Raw genomic sequence first — 12,976 nt, forward strand, 5'->3', positions numbered from 1 at the left:
AAACAGGTGAACTAATTCCAGTACAGAACTTAATAGGACGTTGTGCATGCGCGGCTGAACGAATCACTCCTCGAGACGACTCATTCTTCTCGAGTCACATTAAAGATTCGTTCAAAATGAGGTCGTTCAAGAACGACCCGTGGATGCGCATCCCAGAGCCTGTGCTACACAAGCTTTTGTGCTTAAAAAGTATACAAATTTTTATTTTTTGAAAACAATGACCGATCGTTTCCCCAGATAAGACCCTTCGTCATCGTCTGGGATCGTTTAGAGCCCTTTGAAGCTGCATTTAAACTGCATTTTGGAAGTTCAAATTCGGGGCACCAATGAAGTCCATTATATGCAGATAAATCCTGAAATGCTTTCCTCCAAAACCATAACTTCTTTATGACCAAAGACAGAAAGACATGAACATCTTGGATGACAAGGGGGTGAGTAAATTATTTGTGAATTGTTGTTCTGGAAGTGGACTTCTCCTTTAATACACTGACATTAGGCTACTTTTAGCCTTACCTTGGAGTTGGTTCTCCTTCCGATCATGACCTCCACTACTAAGTCATCACCTGATGCCATTACAATTAGTGTAGCTCAAACAGTACAGCATAGTTTTAGCAACACAAAGGTTGTGAGTTTCATTCCCATGAACTGAAAAAAAACCACATTAAATGGAAAATCTCACCGTTTGGCATGCTATCACTCAACTCCTTTTACTCTTAAACCTGTGGAATGATTCATAGATTCACTGATCTCAAATCAGCTTTTTAATTCTGAACTGTACACTGTTAAGAGCCACACACCCAATCTGACTTCATGTCTGCATTTGGTGCTAACAGTGTCAACATCAATCTCACCTGACTCACATCCTGCAACTCCCATGCAATCACTTAAAAAGTGCTTTTTCTCCCTGTTGTTACGTTTATCACATGACTGACCCTCCTTCATTCATCCGAGTCGGCTCACTTTACGTGAGTGTGCGGAGAGGTGAGCATTCCACTGTTGGTCATCGTTGCACAGTGATTGCAGATCGTTACGGCATGGTTAAAGACGGGCCCGCTTTTATTGCAGTGAGAGACAGTGCTATTGCCTGGAATTGCATATGATCACATATTGTACAGTGATATCTGCCTGTTGTGTCATCAGACGGATTTAATGCACGCACTCTTTCTCACTCAAAGCACTCAGAGGTCTTTTTAGTTTGACATACTGTACAGCAAGTCATTTGCAAGTACTTCTGGGCTTTAAAAATGTCACACTGCTATTTGAAAGCAGGGCATTCACGGTGCAAATTTAAATTTCTCAAATCATAGCATGTGTGTAGCTATATATAATAATTCATTAATCGTTTCTTTGTTCTGTTTCTCACCCTCAAGCTTTTCTTCATGCTTTATTCTCACTTTGATTGTCTAATTCCATGACTACCATTATGCCTAAACCTGCTATTGCCCTCTGTTTACAGATGGGGCATTACTGTGACCCCCTGAGCAGAAGCTTGTGAGATCCAAAGAACAGCCTCAGACTGTCGGTTGTGCAAGCCTTCCCCCTCCCCTGCCAAGCCCCCGGGGGCTGGATACACTGTATGTACACAGCATTACCTCACCTCCGCTAGCCGCATGTCTCGCGTGTCTAGAAGAGCTTGACTTACAGGCACGAACTGAAAGAGAGAGGGAGGGAGTTCGCACCTGAGAGGGAGAAGGGCAGGGTTACGCAATGGCCCTGGGATTGCTCAACCTTCTCACTGCCTACAGGAACTATGTCGACACATCAGGCTGGGAAAAACAAAGCATGGCTGAGAGGTGACTATGGCGACTATTGGTACACAAACCTGCCATCAAATATTTCAAACTCCGATGGGAATGAATGATTGTTAAGGCTTTAAAGGAATTGTTCACTTATCGTGACATTCCTTCTGTGAAGGACAAGATTAGATGTTTTTTACATACTTACAATAAATGGGAACTGGAGATTCCAGGCCGGTGTTGTTATAGTTGACTAGAACCAAAAGTCATTGTTAATTGAAAAATTAAATTAAATTAAAATTTTAAAATGTTAGACTTAAAATTTAGAAATGTTGCCTTGGCAGCTAACCAAAATAAAATACGTTTAAACTGAAATTCTAAAATAAAAAATTCTAAAAATAAATTAAAGCTAAATAGAATTTTTTTTTAAATTACATAATAAAAAAATAAATAAATATTCAAATTTAAAAATGAAACAATGAAATAAAATATAATGAAATAAATAATGTTACATGATAAACTTTTTTATTTTTAACAATACTTAGAAATGACTGAATTGGCAACTAACCAAAATAAAGTAAGTTTAAGCTGAAATACTAAAATTATTAAAACACAAATAAAAATAAATTAAAGCTAGATATAAATATTTTTAAAAATGACATAATAAAATAAAAAAAATTTAAAACTTAAAAATAAAAGCATAAGAATATATAAATAAAATAAAATAATGTTAGACGAAAAGCTTAATTTTAAACAAAAATGAGAAATTACTGAATTATTTAAAATTTTAGAAATGCTGCCTTGGCAACTAACTGAAATAGAATAAGTTTAGGCTGAAATTCTAATATTAATAAAACGCAAATTAATTAAAGCTAAATAGAAATATTTTTAAAAATTACATAATAAATAAAATAAATAAAATTATTAAAACTTAAAAATAAAAGCATAAAAATAAAATAAAATAAAATAATGTCAGATGAAAAACCTAATTAAAAAAAATTTAATTCACCGAATTTCTTAAAATGTAGTCTTGGCAACTAACTGAAACAAAACATGTTTATGCTACAATTCTAAAAAGACTATAAAAAAACTATAATGACTATAAACACAAATAAAAATATATTTAAAGCTAAATAGATATATTTTTAAAAAAATACATAATAAAAATGAAAAATAAATAAATGAATAAAACTTACAAATAAAAGCATTCAAAAATGTTAGATGAAAAACTAAAAAAAAAAAAAAAACGTAAAAATTTGAAATGACTGAATCACTTAAAATTTAGAAATGTTTTGGCAACTAACCAAAATATAATAAGTTTAAATGGAAATTCTAAAATGACTAAAACAAATAAACAAACAAAACAAAAAATAAATAAATTACTTAATAAAAACAAATAGAATAAAATAAAACAAAATAAAAAATGTTGGATGAAAAACTTAATTTTAAACAAAAAACTGAAAAATTAGAAATTACTCGATTAGTTAAAATGTAGAAATGTTGCATTGTTTTAGCTGAAATTCTAATTACTAAAAAGCAAATAAAAATAAATAAAAGCTAAATAGAAATATTTTAAAATATTTTTTAAAAATGCATTTTTTTTTTCAATAATACAATAAACAAAATAATTTAAAATATTAATAAACAATGCGATAATATAGAAATAATATTGATGCAAAACAGACCAATGAGAAAGCAAAAATTTCTTTTTTAAATAGGTCGTACAAACATTTTTATTTTTGTTATTATATTTGTTTTGTTTCATTGAAAAGACAATTCTGGAAAAAAAAACTACTTAATTCTTGAACAATACACCACAATGTTAATGAATTGTACATTTTTAAAGGGTGATAGATCCTGTTCCCATTCACTGCAATAAAGTGAAGTGACTAGTGTGTTATTAAAGGTTTAGAAGAAAGTTGGGTCTGGATCAACATTAAGGTAGAACAAACAATAACAGAACTGTCATTTTTGGTTGAATTATCCTCTTAAGAGCCAATCATGCACAACACCTATAAACTAATGAGTTGCTTTGTCATGGTGGTACAAGGTGTTTAGTCAGCTGCGGGTCAGCATTAGGTAAATGTTCTCTGGGTCAAAAGTTGAACGAGGCGTTTGCGCCGGGTTTGTTATGGACATGTTAGACCTTCACATCCACCTCTGCTTCTGTGTGTTGACAGCTCATTGTGAAACCGCTCTGGTTAAAATGAGGAAATTACTAGGAAGACAATATCCTGGAAACAGGATTCCGCACAGCACACATATTTGCACCATCAAAACGGCGTGGCATTTCCATGAAGATTTCACAAACGCCTTTTGAATGTAATATAATTGGGAGTGAACTTTTTTTTGAAAGGCATCACAGTTTTTTGGCGACTGCCTTTCTCTGCTAATGGCAAAGAAATGCAGATTCCTTTCATGTTTTGTTGATAGTCTCTGTCGCTATCGTTTTAATCTCACTGATATGATGATATTTGAATTGCATCATACAAGGCATGCTCTGTTTTCTCCCAGCTGGAGCTCTGCACTGGAAAAAGTATGTCTTTGAGAGCGTGAACCCGCTCAGATGTCACAAGCATGCAATTTTGATGAGCTGCAATGGGAAAAGCAGAATCATTCAGTGAGTGACAGAGAGCGCACGAAAGAAAGTTGCAGAACAGAAAGATTAGAAAGAAAGTGAGATGGAGAAGGACAGAATGGGAAAGTAAGACCTTCAGTATTATAAATACCACTGTGAAGCGTTACAGAGAGTTTCATCAGAGATAGATACAATGTAGCCTGCTGCCACAACCCTAAGCTAACAAGCTGTCTTTGGATACTGCTGAGCCTCTGTTACATTTGGAGAAAGGATGATAAAAGCCTTCTGTAATACTATAATAGAGTTGAGAGGTGATGCAAAATAACATAAATCATAACACGCGTCTTCGTAGCCAGCAGGCATAGACTAACATATAGTAAACAAATTATTTATAAATGTGAAAACTGTACAAAAAAAAAAAACAAAAAAAACAATTGTGTCCACCAATTCAGTCTCTTTAAAGCAATAGTTCTTGCAAAAATAACACTGCTGTCATCATTTACTCATGTCGTTGCGAATCGTTCGAGTTTCCACAATAGAAGACAGTAGGAGAACTTTAGCAGAAAGTCTAAGCTGCTGTCTCACATTTATTGAAAGTGGATGAGGACCAACGGATGACAAGCTCCTAAAAAGACAAAAAAGCACCGTAAAAATATAAATTTAATCCATATTTCAAGGAATATGAAATCTAAGATGTTATCTTTTTTTTAACAAATACAATGTTTTTTTTTTTAGTACTGTATTATTTATTTATTTACATTATTTATTCATTCATACATTGATTCATTCATTTACATTATAATTTAACATACAATAATTACATACTACATTATTTAAAGTATTTTTTATTGCTATATTAATAATGTATATATTTTTCAGTCATTCATTCACATTATTAATTTACCATAAAATAATTACATGCTAAATAATTTTTGTTTTTTAAATAAATGCAATGTATTTTTTTTACTTTATTAATTTATGTATTGTTTGTTATTTATTTATTCATTCATTCATTCATTCATTCATTCATTCACATTATTAATTTATCATAAAATAATTATATGCTAAATAATTTTTGTTTTTTTATATAGATACAATATATTTTTATTATTTTATTATTGTATTATTAATTTATGTATTGTTTTTATTTTATTAATTTAACCTAAAATAATGATATCCTAAATAATTTTTGTTTTGTTTCAAACAAATACCATGTATTTTTTTTATCATTTTATTATTGCATTGTTAATATATGTATTAGTTTTATTTACTTATTTATTAATTTATTCATTAACATTATTAATTTAACATAAAATAATTATATGCTTAATTATTTTTTATAATTGTATTATTAATTTGTGTGTTATCTGTATTTATTATTTATTTATTCTATTCATTCATTTACGTTTATAATTATATCCTAATTTATTTTTGTGCTTTAACAAATACTATATATATATATATATATATATATTATTGTATTATTAATTAATTACTTTATTTATTTATTCAATCTTTCATTCATTTACATGATTAATTTTACATAAAAATAATTATATGATAAATATAATTGCAAAATGCTTTTATTCATTCTTTAATTTAGATGATTAATTGAACAAAATAATTATATGCTTAATTATTTTAGTTTTTTAAACAAATACAATGTCTTCTTATTATTATATTGTTCATTTATGTATTACTTTTATTTATTCTTTCATTCATTCATTTACATTATTAATTTAACATAAAATAATTATATGCTATATTATAATTATAATTATTATAATCATAATTGTTTAACAACAAATACAATGTATTTATTATTATTTTATTATTGCATTTTTTTCTTTATTTATTTACTTATTCATTCATTTACATCTTTATTTAACAATAAATAATTACATGCTAAATATAAATAATAATGATTTTTTTTATAAAAAACAATGCATTTTTCATTATTTTATTATTGTACTATTAATTTATGTATTTATTTATTTTTATTTAAATTGGAATAATTATATGCTACATTTTTATTTTGAATATAGTCCTATATACATCCTGTATTTCAGCAATAAATCAGTCGTGTTTCATAAAAGAAAAATAATCATTATGTTGAACAACATCAAACATCAAACATTATTTAGCATGTAATTATTTTATGTTAAACTAAAAATGTAAATGAATGAATGAATAAATAAATAATCATATAATAAAAAATAGGTTTTATTTGTTAACAAAAACTTAACCATGTTAATATCGACATTAACATCTAAAATGCTCTTAGACAAAGGATGTGTGTTAGACAATTTAATGTTTTCCTGAGATATCTGTACTGTGAATCATGTGTCTATCTTACATAAAGATATAAGCACAAACAACATCCTTCCTCTCCTTCCTCCCGATTGGCTGACAGGATCACACCGAAATGTCATGACAGGAAGACATTCCGCAGATACCAAAATAAACAAGAGCAGAGCACCACAACTTACAAAGACATGCTACCAAAGAGGAAGAGAGCAACACACAAGCACACATGCTAAATTGTTACTTAAGCTTGTCTCGTTCGTAATTAAAAGGAAGACACATATTGCAAACAACTATGAAACTGAAACTCTTTTTGAGCTGGAAAGTCCCCACGTAACCTTTCATGATGGTATCAACTAAATATTTATCAATCATTGACTAAGATGCCAGCCAGATGTAGGGGCATAACCTGAAAGATATCTTCACTTTTGTTTTAACTGCACGTGGTGTGACTAGAACAGCACTCAGGCCTGATTTCTGCTTTTCCAGGAAAGACAGAATCGACAAGCCTGGCACACTTCACTGATGCTGTGGTTGTGGTTAAATTATTTGGGTTAGAGATAGTTTTTAAGATACAGATATAATGAGAAATATATGAGAAGAGTGAATGGATACAGGCCTCAAGGAGCTAAAGGACTCTGTGGCTCCTTGCTTCCTGTTTCCCACTGACGCCTGTGGAAGTGCGACCCTAGAGGAAATCCTTGTACTCTAGGATGGGCCTGTCTGAACTGGAAAGTCTGATAATTGTATCCTGAGTCCTGGCTGCTGTCCCTGCCCTGTCTCCTGGGTTCCCACTGACAAGATCTGGTCAGTTCCCAAACATTCCTCTGCAGTTGACATATGCTCACTTGTACCATATGATCAGTAGCAAAGGCTAATCGATCAGATATCACTAATAAAATGCAAGCTCACAGGGGAATCTCCACATGAGGCAATCAGCAACACAAGAAATGGACACTATAGATTCAAACTGTGGATTAGCTCAGCAATACAGTAGAATTTCTTTTGCAAAATTACTACATATACAATGAAAATGTCCAGAAACAGAACATGAACAACCAAAAAAAAAAATCCCTCTTAAGGGTGCATCAGTGTCAGATGTTTAAATACACACAGCGGAAGTCGTGGTTTCCCTACATTCTGAAAAACCAAACCACCCACAAAAAAGTGAGAAAGAAACGGGAAAGGCTGCAAAACTTGTTCCTTGTTTTTGCACTTCTCTTCTAATTTCCCAGCATCACTGGTTATCATGTTTAATGATAGTAAGGAGACTTTTTTTTTACTTTTCTGGCTAAGACCAAATGAACAGAAACCTTTCTACCCTGCACTTAAAGGGACAGTTCACCCAAAAATTAAAATTACCCCATGATTTACTCACACTAAAGCCATTCTAGCTGTATATGACTTTCTTCTTTCAGACGAATACAAACTGAGTTATATTAAAAAAAATGCAGAGTCTTCCAAGCTTTATAATGGGAGTGAATGGGTGTTGAGATTTTGAAGTCAAATAAAGTGCACACTGCGAATCGATGTGTTTAATAAAAATATCGTTATTTAAAACTTTATAAACGGTAATCTCTAGCTTCCGCTAACTGTCGTGCGCATATTCACGAGAGAGTGGCGTTCCAGCGGATGACGTAGGTGTAGCGTAAGCTCTGGTGAGAATATGCTAGTCTCATGAGAACCAAGATTTGTTTACAGCAAAGGAAAACCAGTCTCCTCTTGGCTTATATCGAAAGCATCCAACATTTTTCTTTACAAGTCCTTGTTTTGTACTTCTAAATCTGTGTTTTGTTTTGCTGTCTCCTCTGTGCATCCGTGTTCGCCACTTCCGCATTCGTCAGCGTATTTGTCTACGTCGTACATCATCTGCTGGAACGCAACTCTTTGTGAACATGCATACGATAGTTAGCGGAAGAGATTGCGGTTTATAAAGTTTTAAATATGGACATTTTTCTTACACAAATGCATTGATTCACATCAGAAGGCCTTTATTTACCACCTGGAATTATGTGGAGTACTTTTTATGATGGATGGATGCACTTTATTGGATTTTAAAATCTCAACACCCATTCACTGCCGTTATAAAGCCTGGAAGAACCAGGACATTTTTAAATGTAACTCTGATTACACCTAGGATGACTTAAGGGTGGGTAAATCCTGGGGTACTTTTCATTTTTAGGTGGACTACCCTGCAGAAAAAATAGACAATAGACACCATCACAAAATCTGTAATGGTTTTACTGGTTATAATGGAACTTGTACAGGTTTAAATGGAAACTGTAATGGACCCTGTTTTTCTGTTGGTGACTTGTTAAAACCAATACATCTTAATGGAAAATGTCCCAAAACACACTACAGGAAACCTTTTTTTTTTTTTATGGTTTTAATGGTTAAAAGTTGATGGTTTGTAATGTTTGTTACAAATTGTACAGTTGTATTTGTAGTGAAAACCATTCGAATTTTCTGTGATGGCTCTATTGTTTTTTTTCAGCAGGGAGCATCTTTAAGCATTATTTTTTCATCCAAAAATATTGAAACATACCTTATTTATTAACATTTTGTTATGAATATTGTAGTGGCATATTGTTTTTGTCTCTTTTTGTACTAAAAATTTTGATCAAATCAAAATCAAAAGTTGTATCTGTTATTATGTTGTGATGGACCTGAGCTAACTTAAAGGAGAAGTTCACTTCCAGAAAAAAAAAAAATTACGGATAATTTACTCGCCCCCTAGTCATCCAAGATGTTCATGTCTTTCTCTCTGCAGTCGTAAAGAAATTGCTTTTTAAGGAAAACATTTCAGGAATTCTCTCCATATAGTGGACTTCAATGGTGCCCCCGAGTTTGAACTTCCAAAATGCAGTTTAAATGCAGCTTCAAAGGGGTTATCTAGCAGAACGATTAGTTATTTTCTAAAAAGAAAATTGACAATTTATATACTTTTTAACCTCAAATGCTCGTCTTGTCTAGCTCTGCATGAACTCTGTGTATTCCGGGTCAAGACAGTTAGGGTAGGTCAAAAAACTCCCATCTCATTTTCTCCTCCAACTTCAAAATCATCCTACATCGCTGTAGAAGTACCGACCCAGTGTTTACAAAGTGAACATGCAAAGAAGATCAAACACCCTTTACAAAAAAGGTAAAACAGCAATGTAGAATGATTTTGAATTTGGTGGAGAAAATGAGATGGGAGTTTTTCGACATACCCTAACTGTCATGAACCGGATTACGCAGAATTCACGCAGAGCTAGACAAGACAGGCAGGTATTTTTTTTTTAAATAGCCAAACATTTTGCTAGATAAGACCCTTCTTCCTCGGCTGGAATTGTGTAGAGCCCTTTAAAGCTGCATTTAAACTGCATTTTGGAAGTTCAAACTCGGGGGCACCACAGAAGTCCACTACATGGAGAGAAATCCTAAAATGTTTTCCTCAAAAAAAAAAAAACAAAAAAAAAACAATTTCTTTACGACTGAAGAAAGAAAGACATGAACATCTTGGATGACAAAGGGGGTGAGTACATTATCTGAACTTTTCCTTTAAACTACCAATAAACAGTTGTTTTTATTAACTAACATTACCTTATTGTAAAGTGTAACCAATAAATCTAATATAGAAACTCTTAAATAGATTTAAAAAAACTACATTTTAAACCAAATGTGATATGGAAATAAAAGACTTTCTTTGTATACAATAACCCACATTCTACCAAAACAAACTGGATTTTTTAGGGACTCCCAATGTAGACTGCTGTCTAAGCAAGTACAATTTCCCAAATTTTGTAATGTCACCACAAAGGAATTCCTGCTTTCATGACAGTAACTGCTGAGCCACACCTTCCCTATGCGTCTTTCTCTCCACTCATGCTGGTCACCAGGGCGTGAAGAGTAAATCACATGAGCTACGTTGTGCTAAACCTTTGTGGTCTCATAGACTGGAATTCAATCCAAAGTTCAGTCAGAAAAACATGAAAGTCAACCTACAGCTGGCATTGGCTAAAAATATTCTCTGGCAAATGTGTTAATGTTTAAATCCTCCAAAATAAACTTCAAACATTTCCGATTCATTTCATAATGAGGAAAAGACCACACTTTCATTTTTTTTTTCACCCAGCTGCACAAGGAAGCAAAAGAACAGGCAGGGGAAAACACGAGAGAAAGTGTCGAGGGACAGTGGCAATTAATGAGGATGGGACTGCTTGTGAAAGCCTCTCATGCTCCTCATCTCAGTGGGGTTAAGCAGGGCTGTAACTGTGACAACAACGGCTGCTTCCTTCTCCAGTTGAGGCAATTGAGCAGAAACTTTTGCACTTTCCTCCTCTCTTCACCTTGTTTTGCTGTCTCTCTCTAAACTTTAACGCCAAGCAATGTTTGACTCATTCCATTTGGCCTCTGGTTTCATCACATATATTATGAAAGGCATGTGATTCAGAGAGAAACGGAGCTGACTCAAAAAAGCTGCTTACGTGTCTGGGAGTGGGATGGAATTTGCAATGTGTCTCGCTCAATATAGCTGTACAGCAATGGCCAAATATGATAAAAACAAGACCAGTTTTGCAGGAATTACTGCATTTTTAGGGCCCAAAAGCCTGTTATATTCAATAAAACAAATAATCATATTGATTTCATATGAAGCTGGGAAATAACACACTGGGATCACAATGAAAAGAGACTGATCATTCTTTCACAAGGTCAACCGCTTCATAAAACAATCATGAGGTACTATACTTGAATTGAAAAGTGTGAACTTTTTGAATGCCTTGTAAAAGAAAGTGTAAGAAACTGTGGCTGACTCATTCAAGAGGCTGACAAAGAGAAAAACCTATGCCTGTGCTCCGCTCTGGAACAGTTTCTTAACAGTCATGTGCTTGCTCTTCTATATGATGGAAGAGAGAAAACATTGTTAGAGTTTTCAACTCTGTGTTGAGTTCATGTCTCGCTTTCTGCGAAAAAAGAAACATGGAGGTGCCTCTGGCGAGAGTGTTTGTGATTTCAGGGAAAACCTTACCGCATATACCACACCAATTATCTTGATCTAAGGACACTTTTGTAACAGCTCATCTTGATCGCAGAGCTTTTGTGTCCCTCATGGCACTTTACATAACTATGAAAACCTTACATAATGTTGCCAGCATGTTAATATTTGTGTGATTCATTAATTTAGTTATTATGCGATAAAAATATATGCAATTAACCATGACCCCTTTGACTTTTAAGCAATTTAAGACTGACGCACACTGACCACTTTCATGTTTATTGCATTCAAACATAGTTTGATGAACATTTCGCAGACTGTGATGACGTATTTCCACAGTCTCTTCTGATTGCCATAATTGAGCTCTCTTAAAGGGATAGTTCACCCAAAAATGAAAATTCTGTCATTAATTACTCACCCTCATGTCGTTCCAAACCTGTAAGACCTTCGCTCATCTTCGGAACACAAATTTAGATATTTGCGATAAAACCCAAAAGCTTTCTGACCCTGCGTATACAACAATGAAACTTACACTTTCAAGGCCCAGAAAAATATAAGAACATCGTAACGATGCAAACTACAAAACTACAAACCATGCGTGGTGGTACTCTCATGAATGTGTGTCAAAGACAAAAAGTATTCTCGTAGCTTCATAAAATTACAGTTGAACCACTGATGTCACATGGACTATTTTAACGATGTCCTTACTACCTTTCTCGGTCTTGAACGTGGTAGTCGCGTTGCTGTTTACGCAGGGTCAGAAAGCTCATCAAAAATCTCTTAATTTGTGTTCTGAAGATGAACGAAGGTCTTACGGGTTTGGAACAACATGAAGGTGAGTAATTAATAACAGAATTTTTGTGTGAACTATCCCTTTAATATAAGGATAGAGATGGAGATTTTCTTTACTCTCCCATTCACCACTACAGAGTGCAACATTCGAGTTCTGGCAGTAAAAAATCCATTCATTATATCTATATGGGCATTCATTTTTAACAATATATTATAGACAGACCTACTGTGAGTTACGAGGTATAATATGAGTAATATTTGTGTTTAAAATTGGAGTTCCTGGTGAAAAACTACATTACCCATGATTCTGCAGAGACTCACCACCAATCAGAGAATCACTCAAAACTATGCAACTCTCACTCAACCTATGTTTGTACAATATACGTATTTAAAAAAAAAATTTAAAATAATTTAATTCAAAAGTTTTATATTTCTCCATTTCTTTTTTGTTTTATTTTGATTTTCTATTATGTCTTTTGCAATGCTCATGAAATTGTAGTTCCCCCATTAAAGCTGTTAGATACACAGTCTTGTATCTTTGTCTTTTTGACTAAATTTCAAATAATGTTTTGCTTAAAAATCCACCTTGTA

This window comes from Labeo rohita, chromosome 11 (genome assembly GCF_022985175.1).
Source record: "Labeo rohita strain BAU-BD-2019 chromosome 11, IGBB_LRoh.1.0, whole genome shotgun sequence".
Classification (NCBI taxonomy): domain Eukaryota; kingdom Metazoa; phylum Chordata; class Actinopteri; order Cypriniformes; family Cyprinidae; genus Labeo; species Labeo rohita.